Source organism: Puma concolor, chromosome B4 (genome assembly GCF_028749965.1).
Source record: "Puma concolor isolate L17-30 chromosome B4, mPumCon1.1.hap2, whole genome shotgun sequence".
NCBI lineage: Eukaryota > Metazoa > Chordata > Mammalia > Carnivora > Felidae > Puma > Puma concolor.
The window spans coordinates 72032043-72041757 of NC_141673.1; positions in this window are offsets into that span (position 1 = coordinate 72032043).

Genomic DNA, 9715 nt, shown 5'->3' on the forward strand with positions numbered 1-9715 from the left:
AGGATGTATCCTTAACCTATCACAATCTACCTCATATGTTATAAACCCAAAATACATTTTATATAAATTTTTGTTTTAGCCAAGTGTCTTTCAAAATAAATAAGATGATATAAAATTATTTCTTATACATATCCACATATTTATTATTTCCTGCTCTTTATTCTTTCCTATAGATCTTTTCTTATAGATGTTTCTATTATAATTTCTCCCCAGCTTGAAGAACATTCTCCATAATTTTTTACAGTTTGAGTCTGCTGGCACAAATTCAGCTTTCATTTATCTGAATGTCTTTAATTCACCTTCCTAGTTTTAAACTTCATCTATAAATGTTGACACAATTTAAAACTTACAACATACACGAATAGCACAAATAGTTACCATATGTCCTTTAGCTGTATTCACTAATTTTTAACATTTTGCCGCATTTCCTCCATCAGTCTGCCTTTCTCTTTTTATGTATGCATATAGATATGCACACATTTTTTGTGCATAATGCACACATTATTTACATGCATATACATGTATTATTTATCTTAATAAGTTGAGAGTAGGTTGATTTTTAGTCCATAATATTTAAGTATGTATTTGTTAAGAAAACAGATTGTCTATAACATAACCACAGTACAGTTAGGAAATTCAAAAATTTCATCACCTAATTTCTAAGCAGACTTTAAAGCACACAACTTATTTTGGATCTGCTAGTGGTAGGAATGATGATTGGAGTGAATGTCACACTTAACTGGTTCTTCTCGCGTATCCCACTCTGTATCTTAAATTATCTCACATTATTCTACACCTCAAATGCTTGATTTTCTCAAGTATTAGCTCAGTGTGACCTCCTCCATAAAAATTTCCTGGACTATTCTCTCTGGATTATTTTGTTTAAAATTTTGCATTTATTCTCTTCCTTATCTCTGTTATTATTTGCTACTTTGTCTATGATTAGGGCTTTGACCACTCCTCCTATCTGCTCTCCAAGACTTATTTGAGTAAAAATTAGTACTTATTTAACTACTATTTTGTGTCAGATATTGAGAGACATTTTACATCCTTATCTAAATTAGTCTTTTTAAAAATTTTTTTAATGTTTATTTTTGAGACACACGCGCGCGCGCGCACACACACACACACACACACACACACCATGAGCATGGGAGGGGCAGAGAAGGTGGAGACACAGAATCCGAAGCAGGCTCTAGGCTCTGAGCTGTAAGCACGGAGCCTGACGTGGGGCTCGAATTCACAAACTGTGAGATCATGACCTGAGCTGAAGTTGGATGCTCAACCAACGGAGCCACCCAGGCACCCCTAATTTAGTCTTTTTGTTGTTGTTGTTTAAGTTTATTTATTTATTTGAGAGAGACAGAGACAACACGAGTGTGGGAGGAGCAGAGAGAGAGAGGGAGAGAGAGAATCCTAAACAACCTCTGTACTGCAAGGGCAGAGCCCAATGTGTGGCTTAACCTCATGAAACCATGAGATCGTGACCTGAGCCAAAACCAAGATGAGATGCTTAACTGACTCAGCCACCGAGGCACCCCTCTAATTTGGTTTTTACAACAACCTTGTGAAACATTGCTGTTTTACAGATCATGTCATGTGGTGGCAGAAACTTTTTAGCAAGTGTAGATCTGTCCAAACACAAAGGCTTTCTTTTCGCTCCACCTTATTTTTTGCCTAAGGACAGAAGCTATGCTCTCTTCTGAATCCCTCCCAGCATCTCTGAGTGTGTTGAAGATACAGCATAGATTTGATATTTCATTGTGAATAAATTAAAATATGCAGAAATTCAGTTCCATCTGAAAATATATAAAAAAATCTGTATGAGCTATAGGTATTTGGTGAGATTAATGTTTTAAAAAAAATGATGAAGAGGCATCCCAAGAATATGTTCAGGAAGGTATTCGGTATTCTTACAGAGTTTAATCATGCTCCACTGTGGAATTTATGAGGTCATCCTAAAAGCAAACATAGGGGCGCCTGGGTGGCTCAGTCAGTTGAACATCTGACTTTGGCTCAGGCCATGATCTCATGGTTCACAAGTTTGAGCCGTATGTCAGGCTCTGTGCTGACAGCTCAGAGCCTGGAGCCTGCCTTGGACTCTGTGTCTCCCTCTCTCTCTGCCCCTTCCCTGCTCACTGTCTGTCTTTCTCTCTCAAAAATAAACATTAAAAAAATTTTTTTAAGTAAACAAAAGCCACCATGAATTTTTTTCTCAAGGAATGTTTTAAATTATTTTAAAAAGATCTAATACCTACAAACCTTGATGAAAATAGAAGATAGTAACATAATAATAAGTTTTACAGTAAGAACTCACTTACAACTGAGTATAGGTTTGAGAAATACAAAACTCTTTTATGATGCCACAATAGCAAAGAAGTTTTGTGGGTTTTTTTTGTTTTTTTGTTTTTAATTTTACTCTGTCACTCATCAGGATATATCTTTGCTATTAGATACAGCCATCAGCCAACATTGGTCGTCCATCACATCAACCTCTAATTTTTTCTTAAAATTTTTTTTTTAACGTTTATTTATTTTTGAGACAGAGAGAGACAGAACATGAACGGGGAAGGGTCAGAGAGAGGGAGACACAGAATCCGAAACAGGCTCTAGGCTCCGAGCTGTCAGCACAGAGCCTGATGCGGGGCTCGAACTCACGGACTGCGAGATCGTGACCTGAGCCGAAGTCGGCCGCTCAACTGACTGAGCCACCCAGGCGCCCCTCAACCTCTAATTTTTAACACGAGCATTATTTTCAAACATAGAAGACTTAATGTTTTCCTTAATGTTTTTCTAAGTCATTCTTGTCTTTTAGTTGCCAAGTGTCTAATTAAAGGTAAGCCAAAAGATCCAATTATGTATTACCTTTATCACTTAGTTTTTTAAGATAACATGATTATTTTGTGACTTAACCCATTTCTTTCTGTAGCTACTCATCCCCTTTATTTGAAATGTAAAAAATTATTTACAACTGACAACAGTGGCATCTGCTGGTCACTTTTAACTATTCCCCAGTGGAATAAAGAAAATGCGTCGAACGGATTTTCCTCTGCAATTTTCTGAAGAGCTTGTGGAGCAACGGCTTGCCAGGCTCCAGGCAAACTGTCTTTGATTTTAACTTAACAGTGACACCTCTAACCATATCATAGCCATATCTATATTTTTGTCATACAGATGTGCATATATTCTTTTCACTATGTCGATCTGAGAACATTCTTAACAATATAAAATGTTCTTTGGCCTCCAGGGACAAATAAAGAAGTTGTTTTTTAATGCAATAATTATTTGTGGAGAATCTTTATGCCATAAACAGAGGAAACTTGGAATGGGAGTTGGAGCTTGGGGACACCCCAGCTTTCTAGAACATACTCTAATATTAATAAATAATGTAACATTAAACATTAGGTCTGTTTCCTCAGCTGTAAAATAAGGGGTTTGAAATAAATAACTTTTAAGGTGTTTTCAGCTCTAAAAACTTACATGTATAATTTGTGTCTGGTACATTAGTTGGCAGTTACTATTTGCTGTATAAATAAAGCTATTCAGTACTTAATGTGAGTAAAAAGCACAATTCAGTGAGAGAGTAGATCACCTCTTTACTCTTCCACGTGTGCTATGCAGAAAGTGTTCAAATTAGCAAACAAAGCAAAGATACACTCCTTTCATAGTTTAATACCCAGTGTTTCATAGTTAAAAAGATGTGACTTCTTGACATGCTCTGCCATTTTCTAGCTCTGGGGTCTCATCACAAAGCACACAATCTGAACGTCAGTATTGGGAATTGTAAAAGGGATAGAAGAAAAACTGCCCTGTTTACCCTCTTAACATAGATTATGAGATCAAATGAGCTATTGTTTGTGAATATGTTTTGAATAGTAGAAAGTACTAAATTAGCTCCACCCCCTCATTTAAAATAAACGAGATAACTTAGAAAGTAATGTAGTGAAGAGAAGGCAGGCTCTGGGGGACCTAAACCCCAGCTTTGGTTATGTATGCTCTGTGACATTGAGAAAAATCACTCAATCTTTCCAAATGTCATGGTTGCAGCTATAAATCTGAGATAGTAATAGTACCTTTCTCATTTTGTTGCTGAAACTATTAATCTGTAAAATATTGGCACTAGGTCATGCACTTAAGTTGGGATTTTTTTCTTTAAATTTTTTTTTGTGGTAAAATACTTAATAATTACCACCTTAACCATTTGTTAAAAAATACAGTTTAGTGGTGTTTGGTACATTAATTTTTTGTGCAACTATTGTTGCCATCCATCTTAGAATGGTCTTTATTTGGTAAAACAGGAATGCTACTCAGGGGGTGCGTGGGTGGCCTGGGTGGCTGAACATTGGACTCTTTTTTTTTTTTAATTTTTTAATGTTTATTTTTGAGAGACAGAGAATGTGTGTGAGCAAGGGAGGGGCAGAGAGAGAGGGAGACACAGAATCTGAAGCAGGCTCCAGGTTCTGAGCTGTTAGCACGGAGCCTGATGCAGGGCTCAAACTCAAGAACCATGAGATCATGACCTGAGCTGAAGTCGGAAGCTTAACCAAATGAGCCACCCAGGTGCCCCCATCGGACTCTTGATTTCAGTTCAAGTCATAATCTCACAGTTTGTGAGATTGAGCCCTACGTAGAGTTCGGTGCTGACGGCACGGAGCCTGCTTGGGTTTCTCTCTCTCCCTTTCTCTCTGCCCCTCCCCCACTCGTACATGTGCAAGCTTGCTCTCTCAAAATAAAGAAGTAAAAATTTTTAAATGCTACCCATTAAATAATAACTCCCTATACAAGTTTCATCCATGTTGTAACATATGTTCAGAATATCCTTCCCTTTTTAAGGCTAATAATATTTCATTTTATGAATATACCACATTGTGCTTATCCGTTCATCTGTCAATGGACACTTAGGTTACTTACATATTTTAGCTATTGTGAATAATTCTGGTAAGGACAAGGGTGTACAAATATTTCTTTGAGCCCCTGCTTTCACTTCTTTTGAGTGTATACCCAGAAGTGAAACTGATGGATCATATAGTAGTTCTGTGTTTAATTTTTTTTGAAAGGACAAGCAAACTGTTTTCCATAGCGGTTGCACCATTTTATAATCTCATCAATAGAACAAAAGGGATCCAGTTTCTCCACAAGTTCATCATCATTTATTTATTTTTGATAGTAGCCATAGTAATGAATAGAAGGTGGTATCTCACTGTGGTTTTGATTTGCATTTCCCTAATGATGAGTAATTTTGAATATTTTTTCATGCAATTACTGGTCATTGGTATATCTTCTTTGAAGAAATGTCTATTCAAGTACTTTGTTCATATTTTAATTAGGATGTTTGCTTTTTGTTGAATTGTGGGAATTATACACACACACACACACACACACACACACATATTCTGGATATTAGTCCTTTATCAAATACATGGTTTGCAAATATTTTCTCCCAGTGCATAGACTGCATCAATGTTCATAAGGCTATTGGTCTGCAGTTTTCTTGTTGTGTTGTTGTCTAGCTTTAGTATCAGAGAAGTGTTGTCTTCAGAGGAAGAATTAGCAGTCAAGAATTGTTTTCCCTTCTTCAATTTTTTGGGAAAAGTTTGAGAAGAATTCGCGTTAATTTTTCTCTAAATGTATGGGGAATTCACAAGAGAAGTCTTCAGATCCAGGACTTTTCTTTGTGGAGTTGTTTTTGATTACTGATTCAATCTACTTACTAGTTATAAGTCTAATCATGTTTTCTATATCTTTGTGACTCTGTCTTGATCAGGTTTTGTGTTTCTGAGAATTTGTTCACTTCATCGAGGCTATCCAATTTGTTGGCACAGAGTTGTTCATATTTATCTCTTATAATTCTTTTTATTTCTATAGAATTTGTAGTAATGTCTCCAGTTTCATTTCTGATTTTAGTAATTTGAGTCTTTTTCTTCTTTTTTTTCTTAATTTAGATAAAGGTTTTCAATTTCACTGATATTTTTGAAGAACCAACTTTCGGTTTTACTGATTTTCCCCCATTTTTCTACTATCTGTTTCGTGTATTGCTGCTCTAATCTTTATTAACTCTTTCCACTTGCTAGCTTTAATTTTAGTTTGTTCTTTTTATAGTTTTATAAGTTGTAAAGTTAGGTCGTTGATTTGAGCTCTTTTTTTAATGTAAATATTTACAGCTATAAATTTCTCTCTTAGCACTACTTTTGCTATGTCCCATAAATTTCGCTATGTTGTATTTTCACTTTCATTTGTCTCAAACTGTTTTCTAATTTCTCTTGTGATTTCTTCTGTGCTACATCAGTTAAGAGTATATCGTTTAATTTCCACAAATTTATGTATTTTCCAGTTTTACTTCTGTTACTGATTTTTAACCCCATCTCATTGTAGTCAGAGAAGAAGCTCTGTATATCTACCTTCTAACACCTATTATGTCCTTGCTGGAAAATGTCTCATGGGCATTTGAGAAGAATGTGTATTCTGTTGTTGGATGGCATGTTCCATGTGTCTGTTAGGTCTAGTTGGTTTATTGTGTTAAATCCTCTGTTTATTTAATTACCTTCTGTCTGGTTGTTCTATCCATTATTGAGAGTGGATTATTAAAATATGCAGTTATTAATATAGAAATGTTTGTTTCTCCTTTCAGTTTTGTCATTTTATGCTTAATGTATATTGATGGTCTATTGTTATGTGCATAAGTGTTTTAAAAAAAATTTTTTTAATGTTTATTTACTTTTGAGAGAGAGAGAGCAAGACAGTGTGAGTGGAGGAGGGGAAGAAAGAGAAGGAGATGCAGTATCTGAATCAGGCTTCAGGGTCTGAGCTGTCAGCATAGAGCCCACCGCAGGGCTCGAACCCACAAACCGTGAAGTCATGACCTGAACTGAAGTTGAACACTTAACCAACTGAGCCATCCAGGCACACTTGATGTTTCTAATTATTATATCTCACTGTGTTGAAGCTGTAATTAATATATTATGTCATTCTTTGTCTTATACACTTTTTTGATTTAAAAGTTAATTTGTCTTATATTAGTGAAGCCTCTCCTATTCTTTTCTGATTACTATTTGCATGAATATCTTTTTCCATCATTTCACTTTGACCCTATTGGTGTCTTTGGAGCTAAAGTGAGTCTCTTGTAGATAGTGGTTGAGATGACAACATGACAACATGTTTTTTTGTTTTGTTTTGTTTTTGTTTTTGTTTTAGAGAGAAGGGTAAACACAAGAATGGGAGAGGGCAGAGGAGAGAGAGAGAGAGAGAGAGAGAGTGAGAGAGAGAGAGAGAGAATCCCAAGCAGGGTCCACACTCGGCACAGAGCCCAATGTGGGGCTTGTTCCCATGACCCTAGAATCGTGACCTGAGCCGAAATCAAGAGTCAGACACTCAACTGACTGAGCCAAGGAAGAGCCCTAATAACATGTTTTTGTTTTTGTTTTTTATTTATTCTTCCAATCTCAGTCTTTTGACTAGACAGCTTAATCCCATTGCTTTTATACTAATTACTGATAAGGACCTCTTTTATTTGCTATTTTTTATATATACCTCTTCCCTTTTTTTGTCCCTCATTTCCTGTATTATTATTGTCTTTTGTGTTTGGTTGATTTCTTTAATCATTTTAATTCTTTTCTCATTTTCTTTCATGGTATTCTATAGCTATTTTCTTTTTTTTTTTTTTTTAATTTTTTTTTTTCAACGTTTTTATTTATTTTTGGGACAGAGAGAGACAGAGCATGAACGGGGGAGGGGCAGAGAGAGAGGGAGACACAGAATCAGAAACAGGCTCCAGGCTCTGAGCCATCAGCCCAGAGCCGGACGCGGGGCTCAAACTCACGGACCACGAGATCGTGACCTGGCTGAAGTCGGACGCTTAACCGACTGTGCCACCCAGGCACCCCTCTATAACTATTTTCTTTGTAGTTACCATGAGAATTTCATTTAACATCCTAAAGTTATAACACTCTAATTTGAATTTATACCAGCTTCAAATAACATACAAAAACCTCTTCTTTTATAGCTCTTTCCCACTACTTTCAGTTATTGATGTCAGAAAAGTGCATCTTTATACATTGTGTGTCCTGAAACATAAACTGATAATTAATTTTTATAATGTGTTAGTCTCTTAAATCATGTAGAAAATAAGTGGAGTTACAAACCATTGTTATAATAATACTAGTTTTTATAATATATCATTTATTTACCTTTACTGAAATCTTCATCTCTTCTTATGGCTTTGAGTCACTAGCAAGTGTTCTTCATTTCATCCTTCAGGAGTCTTTAGCATTTTTCTGTTTAAAAAATTTTTTTTGTTTAACGTTTATTTATTATTGAGAGACAGAGAGGCACAGAGCTGAGCAGGGGAGGGGCAGAGAGAGAGAGGGAGACACAGAATCTGAAATAGGCTCCAGGCTCTGAGCTGTCAGCACAGAGCCCGACCTGGGGCTCGAACCCACAAACTGTGAGATCATGACCTGAGCTGAAGTTGGTCACCCAACCAACTGAGCCACCCAGGCGCCCCTAGCATTTTTCTTTTTGTTGTTTTTTGTTTGTTTGGTTTGGTTTGGTTTTTGCAGGGCAGGTCTAATGGTAACACACACCCTCAGCTTTCATTTATCTGGGAATATCTTAATCTCTCTTGCTTTAGGAGGACAGTTTTGCCATATAATAAGATTCTTGGCTGACAAGTTTTTTTTTCTTTTGACACTTTGAATATATCAGCCCATTGACTCTAGCTTCCAAAGTTTCAGATGAGGAATCTGCTCATAATCTTATTGAAGAACTCTTGTACATTATGAATTGCTTATCTCTTGCTGCTTTTGATATTATCTCTTTGATTTTGGCTTTGAACAGTTTGATTATAATGTGGGTCAGTGTGGATCTCTTTTAATATGTCTTGGAGTTTATTGACCTTGGATGTTTTTATTAATGTCTTTCATCAAATTGGGAATTTTTCTGGCCATTATTTCTCTGGCTCTTTGTCTTTTCTCCTTCTGGGATTCCTACAATCTATCTGTTGGTCCACTTAATGGAGTCCCACAGGCCCCTTAGGCTCTGTTCACATTTTTTCAGTCTTTTTTTCTTTGTTGTTTGGACTTAATAATTTTAATTGTCCTATTTTCAAGTAGATAGGTTCTTCTGCCTAGTCAAATCTGCCATTGAATTTTCTGTTTCATAAATTATATATTTCAGTTCTAGCATTTTTTAAAATTTCTTTTCAGATTTCATCTTTATTGATATTTTTATTTTTTAATATATTGTTTTCTTGACTATATGCTCATCCTTTAGTTATCTGAGCATTTTTAAGACAACTGTTCTTAAGTCCTTATCTAGTAGGTCTGCCATCTGGTCTTTATCAGGGACAGTTTCATTGGTTCATTTTTTTTCCCCTTTGAATGGTCCATACCATCCTGTGTTTTTTGTATGTCTTATGATTTTTTTGTTGAAAACTGGACATTGGAATTTTGTGGCAATTCTGGTAGTCATATTCTCTGCTTTACCCAGGGTTTGTTATTTATTTTTTCTGTTTTGGTCTTGGTTGATATAGGCTGTTTCTTTAACAAGGATCAACCTGGGTATAAATTTAAAGTCTTCTCAGGTCTTTTCTGAGTCTGTGCCTCTCCCTGAATGTGCACACTAGCTTTGTAAATTCAAAAGCAGTTTTTCGTTTTTGTTTCTGTTTTTATGTCTTGTTCTTTATTATCTGGTTCCCAAAAGGGGAAAAAGAAAAATAAAG